At 39.1% G+C, this 16,876-nt stretch overlaps 1 protein-coding gene across 8 annotated transcripts in view; it reads left to right on the plus strand.

The window, feature by feature from the left end:
* LOC110566004 (alpha-amylase 1) overlaps positions 1-16,876 on the plus strand; it is an 81,120-nt gene that overhangs the window by 49,296 nt on the left and 14,948 nt on the right. The window contains exon 1 of one of the 8 annotated variants that reach the window (XM_060392859.1): positions 8,459-8,533. The exons of 1 other annotated variant lie outside the window; for it this stretch is intronic. The gene's annotated coding sequence lies outside the window, so the exon portion shown is untranslated. 6 more of the 8 variants (XM_060392856.1, XM_060392858.1, XM_060392855.1 and 3 more) reach the window with 6 other exon arrangements.

The following is a 16,876-nucleotide window of genomic DNA, read 5'->3' on the forward strand; positions in this document are numbered from 1 at the left end:
AAGTATACTATTATATCATCTGCTAATAGTGATAATTTGACTTCTTCCTTTCTGGTTTGTATCCCCTTGATCTCCTTCATCTGTCTTATTGCTCTAGCAAGGAATTCCAGCACTATGTTGAAGAGATATGGAGAGAGTGGGCAGCCTTGCCTTGTCCCTGATTTCAGTGGAATTGCTTTAAGTTTCTCTCCGTTTAGTTTGATGTTGGCTATAGGCTTGCTGTATATTGCCTTTACTATGTTTAGGTATGTGCCTTCTATCCATGGGTGAAATTTTTATTGCCACTAATAAATCACTTACCAGTTGTGGCCCATGGTCATGTGCTGATGAGTAGGTATTTTCTTATGGCAATAGGGCATTTTTCTTTGGCACTTACATTCAAAATGTAGTACCTCTTGACAAACTCTGTAAATCAAATCACTCAGCACAGCCTGTATGTTACTATTCTGTATAACAGAGTTGGCCCTCGGGAAGGGCAAAGTCTTTTCTCCATATATGTATATATGAATATATATATATATTAAAAGAGTCTACAAAATATAACTTTGATAGAAAAACAAAAAATCAAACAAAAATGGTCACAAGGAAGTGGTTTAACAGATTTTTTACTATCACTGATAACTTTTATATAATTTATTTAACTTAGGAAAAAATGAGAAGGAACTACCGAAAACAAAACTCTATTGAGTCAAATATAGATGAATATTTCAACTTTTATGGCTTATATTTCTGATGAATATATCACACTATACACTAAAGAAATAAGCAAACCTTAAAAATTATATTTCCGTTTTTATGTCTGTGTGCAGTTCTGAGTATATGTGTATGTACCATGTTTGTGCTGGAGCTGATAAAAATCAGATAAATGACACTGGATCCCCTAGAACTGGAGTTACAGGTGAACGTGAGCTGCCATGTGGGTGCTGGGAACTGAACCTGGGTCCTCTGCAAGAGCAGTAAGTGTTCTTAACCACCGGGTTATCGCTCCATCTCCAAGAAACATACTTTAAAAAAAATACATGTATTTGATACAAGTTTGTAAAATCACCTATAATAAACAAACTATTTTGAAGTAGTAAAGTATTTTCACAAAGAAAATCCCACCCTCCCACCCCCTTCTTCATGCATGCCCATTCCTAAGTCCACTGATGGAGAGGTCCTCCTCTCCTTCCTTCTGATCTTAGTCTATCAGATCTCATCAGGAGTGGCTGCATTGTCATCTTCTGTGGCCTGGTAAGGCTGCTCCCCCCTCAGGAGCAGGTGATCAAAGAGCAGGCCAATCAGATTATGTCAGAGGCAGTCCCTCTTCCCATTACTATGTAACCTACTTGGACACTAAAATGCCCTGGGTTTCATCTGTGCAGGGGCTCTAGGTTATCTCCATGCCTGGTGCTTGGTTGGAGCATGAGTCTCTGGGAAGTCCCCTGTGTTCAAATTTCTGATTCTGTTGCTCTCCTTGTGGAGTTCCTGTCCACTCATGTTTTAATAAGATCATTTAAGAGGTAAAAACAAGGAAATTAAGAATATAATAAAATACATAGTCAAATTGGGAGATATGTAAAGCAGTAACAGAAGTAATAATTAAAGACCAATTGGACATATACATAAAATTACATATGCTTTCACCGTTGTTTATATGTGAGGTTAGAAAGTGAGTCTGCTAAAGAGTTTGAACAGGGCAGTATTCTACTGTCAATGGGAGTAAGATTACATAGGATACATTTATTTTCATATTTGGCCAATTTTTATACCAATAACAATTTTTAGTAGAGCTTTTGTTAAGGGGTTTATTCATTTCTTCTTTAAGGATATTTGTCAAATTCATAAAAGTTATTTTTTTCTTTTTAACAAGTTTGGGTGTTATTTTATTTTTGTTTTTGTTTTTTAAAAATTTTATTCCTTTTTTGTTTTTTGGATTTTTTTAATTTAATTTAATTTTTTTCTTATCAGTTACATTTTATTAACTCTGAATCCCAGCTGTGTACCCATACCTCATTCCCTCCCAGTCCCTCCCTCCCTCCCTCATCTCCATCGTGCCCCTTTCCAAGTCCACGGATAGGGGGGGACCTCCTCCCCATTCATCTGATCCTGTTTTATCAGGTATCTTCAGGACTGACTGCAAAGCCCTCCTCTGTGGCCTAACAGGACTGCTCCTCCCTTGGGGGGTGGGGAGGCCAAAGAGCCAGTCATTGAGTTACTGTTAGAAATAGTCCTTGTTCCTCTCACTTTGGGAAACCAATTGGTTACTGAGCTACCACAGGCTACCTCTGAGCTGAGGTTCTAGTTTATATCCATACATGGTCCATGGTTGAATGTCAGTCTCAGAAAAGACCCTGTGCCCAGATATATTTGGTCCTTGTGGAGCTCCTGTCCTTTCCCCATCAGGCTAACTCCCCTTCTTTCTTATGATTCCCTGTACTCTGCCAAAGGTTTGGTTATGAGTCTTTGCTTTGAAAACACTGCTAGTTAGAGTCTTTCAGATGCCTTCAGTAGACTCCTGTCATACAATCAGTGCACATCCCATCTGTCTTTCTAAACAAGGATTGATCATCTTACCCCATGTCCTCTCTCTTGATTATCTTTTTTAGGTGTACAGATTTCATTATGTTTATCATATCTTATAGGTTTATATAAGTGAGTACATACCGCCTTTGTCTTTTTCTTTCTGGGATATTTCACTCAGAATGATCTTTTCTAGATCCCACCATTTGCCTGCAAATTTCATGATTTTCTCCTTTTTGATTGCTGAGTAGTATTCCATTGTGTAAAAATACCACAATTTCTGTACCCATTCCTCCGTGATGGACATCTGGGTTGTTTCCAGGTTCTGGCTATTACAAATAAAGCTGCTATAAACATGGTTGAGTAAGTATCCCTTTTGTGTACTTGAGCAAACTTTGGGTATATACCTAGCAGTGGTATAGCTGGGTCTAGATGAAGCACTATTCCTAATTGTCTTAGAAAGCGCCAGATTGATTTCCAGAGTGGTTGTCCCAGTTTACCTTCCTGCCAGCAGTGGAGGAGGGTTCCCCTTTCTCCACAATCTCTCCCGCATGTGTTGTCCCTTGAGTTTTTCATCTTGGCCATTCTGATGTGTGTAAGGTGATATCTCAGGGTCGTTTTGATTTGCATTTCCCTGATGGCTAATGAGAATAAGCATTTCTTAACGTGTTTCTCTGTCATTCAGTATTCTTCTACAGAGATTTCTCTGTTTAGCTCTGTTCCCCATTTTTTAATTTACTTGGTTTGCTGCTTTTCAGCTTCTTTAGTTCTTTGTATGTACTGGATATTAGTCCTCTGTCAGATAAAGGGTTAGTGAAGATTCTTTCCCAATCTGTAGGCAGTCATTTTGTTTTGATAATGGTGTCCTTTGCTTTACAGAAGCTTTTCAGTTTCATGAGGTCCCATTTATTGATTGTTGCTCTTAGAGCCTGTGCTGTTGGTGTTCTGTTCAGGAAGTTGTCTCCTGTGCCAGTGAGTTCTAGGCTGTTCCCCACTTTTTCTTCTAAGAGATTTAGAGTATCTGGTTTTATGCTGAGGTCTTTGATCCACTTGGACTTTAGTTTTGTGCAGGGTGATAAATATAGATCTATTTTCATTTTTCTGCATGTGGACATCCAGTTGGACCAACACCATTTGTTGAAGATGCTATCTTTTTTTCCATTGAATGGTTTTGACTTCTTTGTAAAAAATCGAGTATTCATAGGAGTGTGGGTTTATTTCTGGGTCTTCTATGTGGTTCTATTGATCCTCCTTTCTGTTTTTATGCCAATACCATGCTGTTTTTATTACTATTGCTCTGTAGTACAACTTGAGATCGGGGATGGAGATACCTCCAGATGATCTGTTGTTGTACAGGATTGTTTTGGAGATTCTGGGTTTTTTTGTTTCTCCATATGAAGCTGAGAATCTTTTTTTCAAGGTCTGTAAAGAATTGAGTTGGTATTTTGATAGGAATTGCATTGATTCTGTAGATTACTTTTGGCAGGATGGCCATTTTCACAATGTTAATCCTACCAATCCATGAGCACGGGAGATCTTTCCATCTTCTGATATCTTCTTCAATTTCTTTCTTCAGAGACTTGAAGTTTTTCTCAAACAGGTCTTTCACTTGCTTGGTTAGTGTCACCCCAAAGTACTTTATGTTATTAGTGGCTATTGTGAAGGGTGTTGTTTCCCTAATTTCTTTCTCAGCCTTTTTGTCTTTGGTATACAGGAGGGCTTCTGATTTTTTTGAGTTGGTTTTATATCCTGTCACTTTGCTGAAGGTGTTTATCAGCTGGAGGAGTTCTCTGGTTGAATTTTTTGGGTCGCTCATATATACTATCATATCAACTGCGAATACTGACACTTTGACCTCTTCCTTTCCGATTTGTATCCCCTTGATCTCCTTTAGTTGTCTTATTGCTCTGGCAAGGACTTCAAGTACTAAGTTGAAGAGGTATGGAGAAAGTGGGCAGCCTCGTCTTGTCCCTGATTTCAGTGGGATTGATTTAAGTTTCTCTCCTTTGAGTTTGATGTTGGCTATAGGCTTGCTGTATCTTGCCTGTACTATGTTTAGATATGTGCCTTGTATCCCTGATCTCTCCAATACTTTGAACATGAATGGGTGTTGGACTTTGTCAAATGCTTTTTCAGCATCTAAGGAGATGATCATGTGGTTTTTCTCCTTCAGTTTGTTTATGTGGTGGATTACGTTGATGGATTTCCGTATGTTGAACCACCCTTGCATGCCTGGGATGATGCCTACTTGGTCGTGGTGGATGATATCTTTGATGTGTTCTTGGATTCGGTTTGCAAGTATTTTGTTGACTATTTTTGCATCAATGTTCATAAGAGAGATAGGTCTGAAGTTCTCTTTTTTTGTTGGGTCTTTGTGTGGTTTAGGTATCAGGGTGACTGTTGCTTCATAGAATGAGTTTGGTAATGTACCTTCTGTTTCTATTTTGTGGAATAGTTTGAGGAGAATTGGTGTTAGCACTTCTTTGAAGGTCTGGTAGAATTCCAAGCTGAAACCATCTGGCCCAGGGCTTTTTTTGGAGGGGAGACTGTGAATGACTCCTTCAATTTCCTTAGGGGATATAGGACTATTCAGTCTTTCTACCTGATCTTGACTTAATGTTGGAAGATGGAATCTATCAAGAAAATTAGGTTTTCAAATTTTGTGGCATATAGGCTTTTGTAGTATGACCTAATGATTGTTTGAATTTCCTCAGTGTCTGTAATTATGTACCTTTTTCATCTCTGATTTTGTTGATTTGGATAGATTCTCTCTGCTGTTTAGTTAGTTTGGCTAAGGGTTTGTCAATCTTGTTGATTTTCTCAAAGAACCAGCTTTTTGTTTCATTGATTCTTTGAATAGTTTTATTTGTTTCTAATGATTGATTTCAGCCCTTAGTTTGATTATTTCCAGCCATCTGCTCCTCTTGGGTGTATCAGCTTCTTTTTTTTCTAGGGTTTTCAGTTGGGCCATCAAGTTGTTTGTATGTGACGTTATGATTTTCTTCTTGCAGTCACTTAGTGCTATAAATTTTCCCCTGAGCTCTTCTTTCAATGTGTCCCATAAATTTGGGTATGTTGTGCCTTCATTTTCATTGAATTCTAGGAAGTCTTTAATTTCTTTCTTTATTTCTTCCTTAACCCAGCTGTCATTGAGTAACAAGTTGTTCAGTTTCCATGTGCGTGTAGGTTGTTTATTATTTCTGTTGTTGTTGATGTCCAGCTTTAGTCCATGGTGGTCAGATAGAGTACAAGGGATTATTTCAATCTTTTTGTATCTGTTGAGGCTTGCTTTATGACCAACTATATGGTCTATTTTGGAGAAGGTTCCATGTGGTGCTGAAAAGAAGGTATACTCTTTTGAGTTTGGATGAAAAGATCTGTAGACGTCTATTAGGTCCATTTGATTTAGGGTCTCTGTAAGTGTTTTTATTTTCCTATTTGTTTTCTGTCTAGTTGATCTGTCCTATGGTGAGAGTGGAGTGTTGAAGTCTCCCACTATTAGGGTATTAGGATCAATGTGTGATTTAAGCTTTAATATCGTTTCATTTACGAATGTAGGTGTTCCTGTATTTGGGGCCTAGATATTCAAAATTGTGATGTCCTCTTGGTGGATTTTTCCTTTGATGAGAATATAGTGGCCCTCCTTATCTTTTTTGATTAATTTGGGTTGAAAGTCTATTTTATTAGATATTAGGATGGCTACTCCAGTTTGTTTTCTGGAACCATTTGCTTGAAAAACATTTTTCCAGCCCTTTACTCTGAGGTAGTGTTTATCTTTGTTGCATAGGTGTGTTTCTTGGATGCAACAGAATGTTGGATCCTGTTTCCGCAACCATTCTGTTAGTCTGTGTCTTTTTATTGAGGAGTTGAGTCCGTTGATGTTGATAAATACTAGTGACCAACAATTGTTACTTACTTTAGATGTGGGGTTGGTGGTGTCACTGAGTTTCATTGCTTGTATTCTTTTTTTTGTTGTTGTTGTTTTTGTTTGTTGTTGTTGTGTAGTTATCTATTTTCTCTGTTTCCTTAGATGTAGTTGTTTTCTTTGGTTTGGATTTTCCCTTCTAGTAACTTCTGTAGAGCTGGGTCACTATGTAGATATTGTTTAAATTTGGTTTTGTCTTGGAATATTTTGAATTCTCCGTCTACGTTGATTGAAAGTTTTGCTGGGTATAGTAGTCTGGGTTGGAATCTGTGGTCACTTAAGGACTGTATGATTTCTGTCCAGGCCCTTCTGGCTTTCATAGTTTCTGTTGAGAAATCTGGTGTGATTCTGATAGGTCTACCTTCATATGTTACTTGGCCTTTTTCCCTTGCTGCTTTTAGAATTTTTTCTTTGTTCTGTAGGTTCAGTGTTTTGACTATGATGTGACATGAAGAATTTCTTTTCTGGTCTCGTCTACTTGTTGTTCTGTAGGCCTCTTGTATGTTTATGGCCATTTCCTTCTTTAAGTTGGGAAAGTTTTCTTCTATAATTTTCTTGAAAATATTTTCCGGACCTTTGAGCCTGATGTCTTCTTTTTCTTTTACTCCTATTATTCTTAGGTTTTGTCTTTTCATGGTGTCCTTGATTTCTTGGATGTTTTGTGTTTGGAACTTTTCTGATTTTATTTTTTCTTTGAGAGACATGTCAATTTCCGCAAGTGTATATTCGGCTCCTGAGATTCTTTCTTCCATCTCTTTTATTCTGTTGGTGATGCTTACCTTTGTATTTCCTGATCTTTTCTCTATGTTCTCCAGCTCCAGGTTTTTCTCTATTTGTGTTTTCTTTATTGATTCTAATTCTGTTTTCATGTCTTGCACCATTTCCTTCATCTGCTTGAATGTGGAGTCCTGCTTTTCAATGAGAGCTTCTATTTTTTTGTCCATTTCCTCTCTATGTATCACTAATTGTGCCTCTACTTCTTTGGGTATAATTGCCTGTATTTCTATGAGAGCTTTGTTTATTTCTTCTTTATTTGCCTTGATTTGTGTGGGCATTTCTTTGAGAGCTTTGTGCATTTCTTCTTTGTTTGCCTCAATTTTTGTGGTCATTTCTCTGAGAGCTCTATTTGTTTTCTCTTGGTTCGTCTCAATTTCTTTGGTTATTTCTCTGAGGGCCTTGTTCATTTCATCTTTATGGGCCTCTAATAGCTGGAGAAACATAGTTTTGAAGTCATTTTCTTGTATATCTAGTGAATTGAAGTGTCCATTGTTTTGTGGGGTTGCTGGTGAGGTCATTATGTCCTGATTTTTGTTGGGAGTGTTCTTACGTCTGCCTCTAGCCATCTGGTTATTTATAATCCTCCCTGTTTGTTCCTCGAGATTGTAGTTCGGGCTATGATCCTCTCTTTCTGTTTTCTGGACTGTTTTTTCAGGAAGATGAGAGAGGTTCACTGGTTTGGGAGTGTGCACTGTGGTTTCAGTTTTGCCTAAGTAAGGATTGTGATGCTGGTGCTATTTGCGTGTGCTTTTAGCGGGTGCAGTGTGCATGCGCAGATTCTCTATTGCAGTGGCCTGCAAGCCACTATTATGCAGTTCTGTCTGAGATCCAGAGATTGTTTGCCTGGATTACACTGGTGGACCCACAAGGCAGAGGCTTCACCGTTGGGGTCGCTATCCCAAGAATCCCTATGATGCCCACACTAGGAGTGTGGGTGGAAGGGATCTCGTCTGGTTGCTTCTGTAGAGAGGCCCTGGGTCTGGGGCAGACTCTCCCTAGAAGGCTCACTCACTCTCTTGCAGGATCAGTTGGAATGCACAGGGGTTCCCCTTGCTCACTCCTCTCTGATTTGGTCCTGTTGCGGAGAGTGCACGGGTAGGCTAACAGTCAGCTCTGTGACACTGTGGCCGCAGGACTCGGTGTCCACCTTTCCTGTGTGCTGCCTCTCTGTCCTTTCCCTCTGCCTGGAGGGGTTATGTTGACTGGTCCCGGGGTGGCGTGGAAAGAGTTAGGTTGAGTGTTCTCAATCCCAGATCCCGGGCCCAGATCTCTCTGCCAGAAGAAGCCTGGCGGTAGAACCTATGTTTGCTGATCCCGAGAGAGTACCAGGTAGGGTTGAGTGTCCTCAGATCCAGAGCTTGGGTTTCTCTGCCAGGGGCCACTGGGTGAGCTGGAGAGAGGGTGCTGTGTCCTTGGCAGGCTGCCTCTCTGTCCTTCCCCTCTGACCTTCCTCTGCTAGGGCAAGCTTATGGAGGTGTTCTCAGGGGAGTGCCAGAAGGGGTTGGGGCTTCTCAGTCCGATCCTGTACCGGGGTTTCTCTGCCAGGGGTTGGGGGGGGGGGGGAGCGCCAGCGCCAGTGATAGAACTTGCTGCTAGACCTTATTGCGCTGGATCCAGGAGAATCTCAGGAAGTGTAGAATGACCACATTCCCAGATCCCGAGCTGTAGTTTGTTTGCTAGGAGCAAACGGCAGCACTGGAGTTCCGGCACTGTGAAGCCGCTGTGCACCTCTCTAACCCTCCGCTCTGTGGCGGCAGGGTTATGGCGGCGTTTGGGGGAGTGCCCAAAAGGATTGGGTTTTCTCAGCCCCGATCTCGGGTTGGGGTACAGACAATGTGGTCTGTGGCAGATTCTGCTGGCCGCCTCCTGCCTCCTCCCAAGAGGGAGTAGGGATTTTGAGCTGGGCGCTCAGCTGCTCTCCGCGCAGTGGGAGCTCAGTTGTGATGGCGATGGCGGAGGGTACCCGCAGTCAGTGAGACCTTCCAGGGAAAGACTGGGTGACCCGTGATCAGACTCACAACTTTGCTTCCCCGTGGGGTTTTCTTGCGACTGGGACTCCCAGTCTCTGGCACCGTTGTGCCCACTGATCAGCCTGGGAAAGTGATTGGGACACGCAGGCTTGTGGCACCAGCCCGGAGACCCAAAGCCCGAGTTAGCTGGGTTCTCTTCCGGGTTCTAGCTATGCGGCCCGAGTGGACCAGATTCACACGCCGTGGGAGCCTCCCCTCACCTGGGAAACACGACAGCTGTTGTTTTAGGGCCCAGAGTTCAGTCTCTTGGTCGCTGCACTGAGTGTGTTGTCCCGCTTTTCAGACACAGTGTTCTCCCGGCGCCGCCATCTTGGCCCCCCCCTCCAAAAATTTTATTCTTTATTACAATTCATTCACTTTGTATCCGGCTGTGGGCCCTTCCCTCATCTCCTCTCAATCCCACCCTGTCTCCCTCTTCTCCCCCTATGCCTCTCCCCTAGTCCACTGATAGGGGAGGTCCTCCTCCCCTTCTATTTGACTCTAGTCTATTAGGTCTCATCAGGACTGGCTATATGGTCTTCCTCTGAGGCTGAGAAAGGCTGCACCCCCTAGGGAGAGGTGATCAGAGCTCCAGCTAGAGACAGTTCATGCCAGAGACAGCTCCTGATCCTCTTACTAGGACACCTACTTGGAGACTGAGTCTGTGGGCTACACCTGAGCAAGGGTTTTCAGTCTTCATTTAGAAGGGCAAATGTTATAGACACTGGAAGCAGGAGAACACAGGGAACAGGAAAGGAGCCTTCCACAGAGGGCTTCTGAAAGTCTCTACTGAAAGAGGTATTGAAGCTGAGGCTGAGACTCAGCCAAACTTTGGGCAGAGTGCATGGGATTTTTTGAAAGAAGGGGGCAATAAGAAAAACCTGGAGGAGACAGGAGCTTCAAAAGAAGATCAACAGAGCCAGAAACAAACAAACAAACAAACAAAACCAAAACCAAACAAAAACAAAAACCTAGGTACTTGGGGCCCTGCAGAGACTGATACCACAACCAAGGACCATGCATGGAGATGACATAAAGGAAGGAGAAGAGGACCTCCCCTATCAGTGGACTTGGAGAGGGGCATGCATGAGGAAGGGGGAGGGAGGATAGGATCGGGAGGGGAGGAGAGAGGGGCTTATGGGGGAATACAAAATGAATAAAGTGTAATTAATAGTAAAAAAAATAAAAAAAAGAAAGCAAAAGAGGTTGTTGCATGTTGAGAAAGCAAAATGATGAAATACGTTGTAATAGAACACGTAACAAATCAGCAGCAGAGGGAAGGCAGTGGCTGCCTAAGGACACCAGGGTGGTGTCCAGTCCCTCGTGGGTCACTGTGGAGCTCAGATCACAATGTTGACAGAAATTATATAAGTTTTGAAAGAGTGAATATTGAAAGGAAGAGTGATACAAAGCTATAAAATTCTTATGTGGTCTTTTTTTATTTTTTTAACTGAAGAGAAACTGAAACCAAAACAGTCAGATTTGAGATTTGTGTGTGTTTTCTTTCTTTCTTTCTTTTTTTTTTTTAATAATTGACAAACACTGAACTGGACTGTTGTAGGTTTGTTTGTTTGCTCATTTATACAAGTTGGAGTTGGAGAGGTAAGTTAGAGTTTACTTTTCCCTTTCTCTTTTCTCCCTTTTGTACTTAGGATTTCACGGACAGTCTTTTTTTAGATTTGTTGACAGACCATGTTTGCTTGGTCAGCAGCACAGTCTGTACTATTGATTTTGATTTCGGAAACACTATTGAGCCTTGCCTCAAAACTTATCTTTAATTTCAGAGAAGTTTTGGGTAAAGTTGGTAAGCTTGTCTTTTTCTAGCAGCAAATGCTAAGTTTAAGTTATTTTTTTTTCTGGTGATGTTATTGATGGGTAAATGATTACTGCTTTGAGACAGAATGCAAGGAAAAACTCAGAGGAATTATGAATTATTTTAAGTAAAGCAAACAGAACTAGATTACCTTCTATGCAAAATATCTTTCTAAAACTTTTAAAATATTAAAGATTGGACATATAAAACATGGAAGTTTTCAACACTTAGAGATATTGTGATGGATGATAAAATTGCATGTAAAGAAACTAACGTTTTCATGACATTGCCATTAAATTGTTTACTGTAAAGGTACTTAACCATGAGTCCTCTACAGTGCTAACTACAAATGGCAGGCTTATGTAAGCTGTCTCTTAGTGGTCAGTGTTAATTCATTTGTATTTTATAATTTGTAGTTTTCCATACATTTTAGGTAAAATACAGTGAGGGCTTACATATGCAAATAAGGAGTATACAGAAACAAATAATTTTCCCTATAATTTGACTATTAATTAACTATTTTTCTTAACATTTAGATTGAGTTTCTTCAAATTATATGACTTTGATATCCATAAGTAGAATTTCAGCTAAATGCCTAACTTGGTGATAGCTGATACATCAAGAGGAATATTTAATTTATTTATATTAGAGTCTTTCCTCTGTAATAGTTATACTGAAGTAATAGGACATCTATTTTATAACATTGAATAAAAGCAATTTTTGAGAATATTATGTATAATTTTCAGTTATTTTTTAATGTCAGCTATGTGATTTTTAATTTTTATTTTTATAAATTTTAATTTATATTATGCATTTTTGTGGTGACTCAATAGTTATTCATATACTAACCAATTGGGTGTCAGCATTTTCATGTCAGTTTTTGATAAACATGTAATTTCTGTCCATAATACATGGCTGATTATAGTTCACAATATGCTACCAAATATCTTGTAAATCACTACAGGAAATGTCACAGAAGGCTCAGAAAAAAGTTATGATGATAAACAAGAAACATGAAGTAATTTGTTTTCATAAGTATGTACTGTATATGTGTATCTTAAGACTACAAAGTAGTCCAAAATATTGAATATGTTTTACTGAAAATTCAAGTATCCTTACTTCATGAGAAAAATGGTTTCCTTTTTTATTATGATATTCTAATAATAATCAATCATATATATTATTATATAATTACATAGTATATCAAAAAATGATATATAATTATATATTGAACTCAAAACCACATGAATGCTAGCCATGCATTTAGCCACTGAAGTATATACTTAGTTCTTTTTTATTATTTACAATTATTATTATCATTTAAAATTTCTTACTTGTATACAAGATATTGTAATCATTTTCCTTTCCCTTGTACTGTCTCTTAGTCCTGTACCTACATTTTGACATCTTTTCAACTTCAACTTTTATGTCTTTCTTTATTCTTCTGCACGAGTCTTGTGAATATGATCATATTTGCTATGTATTGAGTCTTCCAAAAATCATGTTATGTTCAGAAGGCAACATATTACAGTGTTTCACTCCATCTTCCAGATCTTACAGTATTTTAAAAAATATGTTTGAGTACTTTGCTTGTATATACTTTGTGTATCTATTCTCCTGTGCATTCAGTGCCCTCAGAGACTAGAAGAGGAAGTTGTATACTCAGAAACTAGGGTTACAAATGACTGTTAATTGCCATGTGTGTGGCTCTGGAAATCAAACCCAGGTCCTCTATAAAAGCAAGAGACATTATTAATGGTTGAGCCATCTCTCCAGGCCCAGGCTCTTAATTTCTTTACAATCCCTCTTCCATGATGTTCTTTGGGTCCTTTGTGAGTAATATAGATGTCCTGTTTAGGGCTGAACACTCTGCATTCTCTTCTTCTTAGCCCTTTTGGAGAGTTATGTGCTGGAGGTTGGTCTGGTGATCTGTGTATCAAAATGCTGAATTTTGGGCCTCTAGATCTGGTTGCAGTCCAGAAAGGTGCATTGTCACGTACATTGATCAATGCTGAGTAAACTTTGCTTCCCAATTATCTCTGATTGGTTAATAAAAAAATCTGGACAGCCTATTTCTGGGTGAGAGAGGAGTAGGCAGAACTTCCATTCCTGGTCTTGGGGTTATAGGTAGGGACCATGAGGGAAAGGGAGAAAAGGAAGAAGGAGAGAAAAGATGTGATTAAGAACTGAACTGATGAAGCAGAAACAACCCAGACAGAACCAATGTGGCAAGTAAATCAGGGCACATGGCTGGGAAATGGTAATACTAGCATAGAGGATTACTATAAATGATTATTTGCCCAGGTATTAATCTTGAAGTATATTAATAAATATAATAATTCTCTGTGTCATTTATTTTGGAGCTACAGCAGGTGATTAAAAAATTCCCTCCAAAAAATAAAATATTATTACAGTTGTGAGTTATTGCTTTGACTGTTACCCATTGTTAAAAGAGTTCTTTGACTAAGGCTGATACTTATACCAATCTGTAGGTTTAAATGTAAGTATTTAGAAAGCAATTCAACTATAAGCTTATTTAACAAAACGTTGGTAGTAGATTTTAACATGATAGCCATGATATCATAGGCCTTAAATACTTGATCAATAATAGGTGTGTATTCCTGTCTGTGGGGCAGTCCTAAGATCCAATCAAAAAGTGATGGCTTGTTCTTGGAACTGCTATGTATTTAAGACAGCTTGGCTGGAAGGTTGGTATTGTGGCACAAGGTTCAAGACTGCGTTAAACTACTGCTGAAGTTTTCTCTCTCAATCACTTGCATAGAACCTTCCTACAATATGAAAACCATTCAGCATGGATGAAGCTTTTAGCTCAGTCCAGCTTGATTTCTGTGGCAATACCAATAAATGTATTATTGTCTTCTGGGCTCCCTGGCCAACAACTCAAAATGCATTCATCTCATACTTGGCACTGGGATTTTGCTCTTAAACCAACTATTTCTGGGAAAACCCTTTTTCCATACAGATGACTATGATTTTAATAGCTCAATTCAATAGGTATTTTTTAAAAGATTTTTATAGATATTATTTTTAAAAATTCAGACACTTGGAAGTATTATTTTATCACATTGTTAGCTCATCTATGTTTAAATTAACACATTCCTAGGTAGCTGATCATTCTTCTAGGCAAAATTATATATTCAGTTTAATTTCTCCTTTTTTCTTTCATTGAACATAGATTCTTTTCTCATACAATATATCTTGACTACAGTGTCTCTTCCCTCTAATACTTTCAATTCCTTCCCACTTTTCTTTCCCTCTGCAACCACTTCTTTTCTGCATCTTTCTAAAAAAGAAAGACTTCTAATATATAAAGACCAAACATGACAAAGTAAAATAAGATGAAGCAAAAACTATCATATTGAAGTTGGCTATGGCAACCAAATAAGTGGAGTCCAAAAAACAGTCACTGGAGTCAGAGACCCACTCAATCTCACATTCAGGAGTTCCATAAAATATAAAAACCCGCTAGGCTACTAGTTGTAATATATATGTAGAAGACATGACCAGGCCGCTGTAGGTCTTTGATTGCTGCTTTCTGTCTCTGTGAGTACTTATGTATCATGCTTAGTTAATTCAGAGGGCCTTGTTCTCCTACTGTCCTCCATCACCTCTTGCTTTTCCAATCTTTCTGCTTCCTCTTCTGTGGGATTCTCTGAGCTCTGAGGGGAGAGATTTGATGAGTATCTCCCACTCTCTCTATACATAATTTCCGACTATGGGTTTCTGCATGTTTCCATCTGCTGCTGGAGGAAGCCTCTCTGGTGACAACTGGATAAGACAGTGACCAATGAGTATTGTAGAATGTCATTAGGAATGATCTTATTGATTTATTTTTAGACGAATAATGTTTGGTTTTTACCATAGATTTCTGGTATACCTAGGCCCTGGTCCTTGATTATCGAAATGTATTGGGTGTGGGGTCCTTCTTGTGGAGTGTCCCTTAGATCAAATTAGACATTGATTGGCTACTCCCATAAATTCTGTGGTACCATTGCCCCAGTACACTCTGCAAACAGGACAAATTGTAAAAAAAGGTTTTGTGCCTGGTTTGTTGTTCAAGTTTCTCTTTTAATAGCATGTAGAGTACCTTCCTGTGCCAAAGAGAGTGGAATGTAGACTGTGAAGGCTCTGTGTAAACACAAGCTCAACTTCTCTATTATCCATGAGTTGTGTGTGTTGTCCTCAGTAACGGGGCCCTACTGTCAGTCTGTGGAAAACAGAATTTTGTTTGAGTTATAACCTGGGTTGTTTGAAGATTTCCATGGGACCTCTTTCTTCATCAACAGTTCAGTGCACCCTAGTACCACCACCGGAAGCCTCACCACGTTATAAGACATGGCTCACTCCATATACCCCATTCCTAGAGGTCCTCATTAGGATCACCTTCATATATTCCAGGAAATTTCTTCTGCACTAGGTTTCTTATCATCCTCCAAATCCCCAATTCCAGCCTTCTCTCTCCTCTACTCCACACTCTCTTCCTCTACTCTATTTTCTCCTGTCTCACAACATGGTCCTCCAACTATTGTCCTTACCCGCTTCCTAATCTGTACATTAAAATCTACTTTTACCTTCCAGAGAGATTCCTGCATTGCCCATAGACCCATCAATTTTTACCTAACCTCTCTGGGCTAGCTTGGTTATCGTTTACTTAATGGCTAATAATTCTTTAAAAGTTAATCCAGACCACATTTATCTTTCTGAGTCTGGGTTACTTAACTCAGGATGATGTTTTTCTAGGTCCACCTATTTGCCTTCAAACTTCATGGTATCATTTTTTTTGTTGACACCTGAGAATTATTCCATTTTGTAAATGTACCACATTGTCTTTATCTATTTTTCGGGTTAGAAGCATCTAGGTTGCTTTCGGTTTCTGGCAGTTATAGCTAAAGCTACAAAGAACATGGTGTGAACAATGTTCATGTGTCAGAACGGAGCAGACTTTGGCTATATGCCCAAAAGTGGTGTAACTGCGACTTGAAGTAGATCAATTCCCAGCATTCTGAGGAACCACCGTATTGATTTTCATAGTGGCTCTACAAGTTTTCATTTCTGCCAGCAACTGAAAAGTGTTCTCCTTGATCCACATCCTTGCCAGTATGAGCTGTCACTTGTGTTATTAATCTTAGTCATTCCGACAGGTGTAAGATGGATTCTCAAGTACTTTTGACTTGCATGTTGCTGATGGCTAAGGGTATTGAACATCTTTTTTAAGTGTTTCTTAGCTATTTGAAATTTATCTATTGAGAATTTTTCTGTTTAGACCTGTGCTCCATTTTAAAAATTGGATTATTTTGTTTTTTTTTTAATGTTCTTTATATATTTTGGCTATCAGATGTGAAGTTGGTAAAAATTTTTTTCCCATCCTCTAGGCTACCAATTTGTTTCATTGACGTGTCCTTTGCCTTGCAGAAGGTTTTCAGTTTTATGAGGTCTCCTTTATTAATTGTTTATATAAGTTCCTGCATTAAGAATGTTCTATTAAAAAAGCTGTCTCCTGTGCCAATGCATGCAAGGCTATTCCCCACTTTCTTCACAATAGGGTTGAGTTTATGTGGTTTTATGTGGAGATCTTTAAACTACAGGGACTTGAGTTTTATGCAAGATGATAAATATGGATCTACTTGTGTTCTGTTTTTTTTTTTCTAGCTGCTCATTTTATTCCAGATACTGTTCTTAAACATCAAAAGAAATTTCTTCTCCTTTTAAATTTTTTATTTATTTTTTAATTAATTTAATTAATTAAAGTAAATTAAAGTTTATTTACTTTGTATCCTCCCTGTACCTCCCTCCCTTCTCCCCTCCCAATCCTACCCTCCCTCTTCCCCT

The sequence above is a fragment of the Meriones unguiculatus genome, chromosome 10, assembly GCF_030254825.1.
Source record: "Meriones unguiculatus strain TT.TT164.6M chromosome 10, Bangor_MerUng_6.1, whole genome shotgun sequence".
NCBI lineage: Eukaryota > Metazoa > Chordata > Mammalia > Rodentia > Muridae > Meriones > Meriones unguiculatus.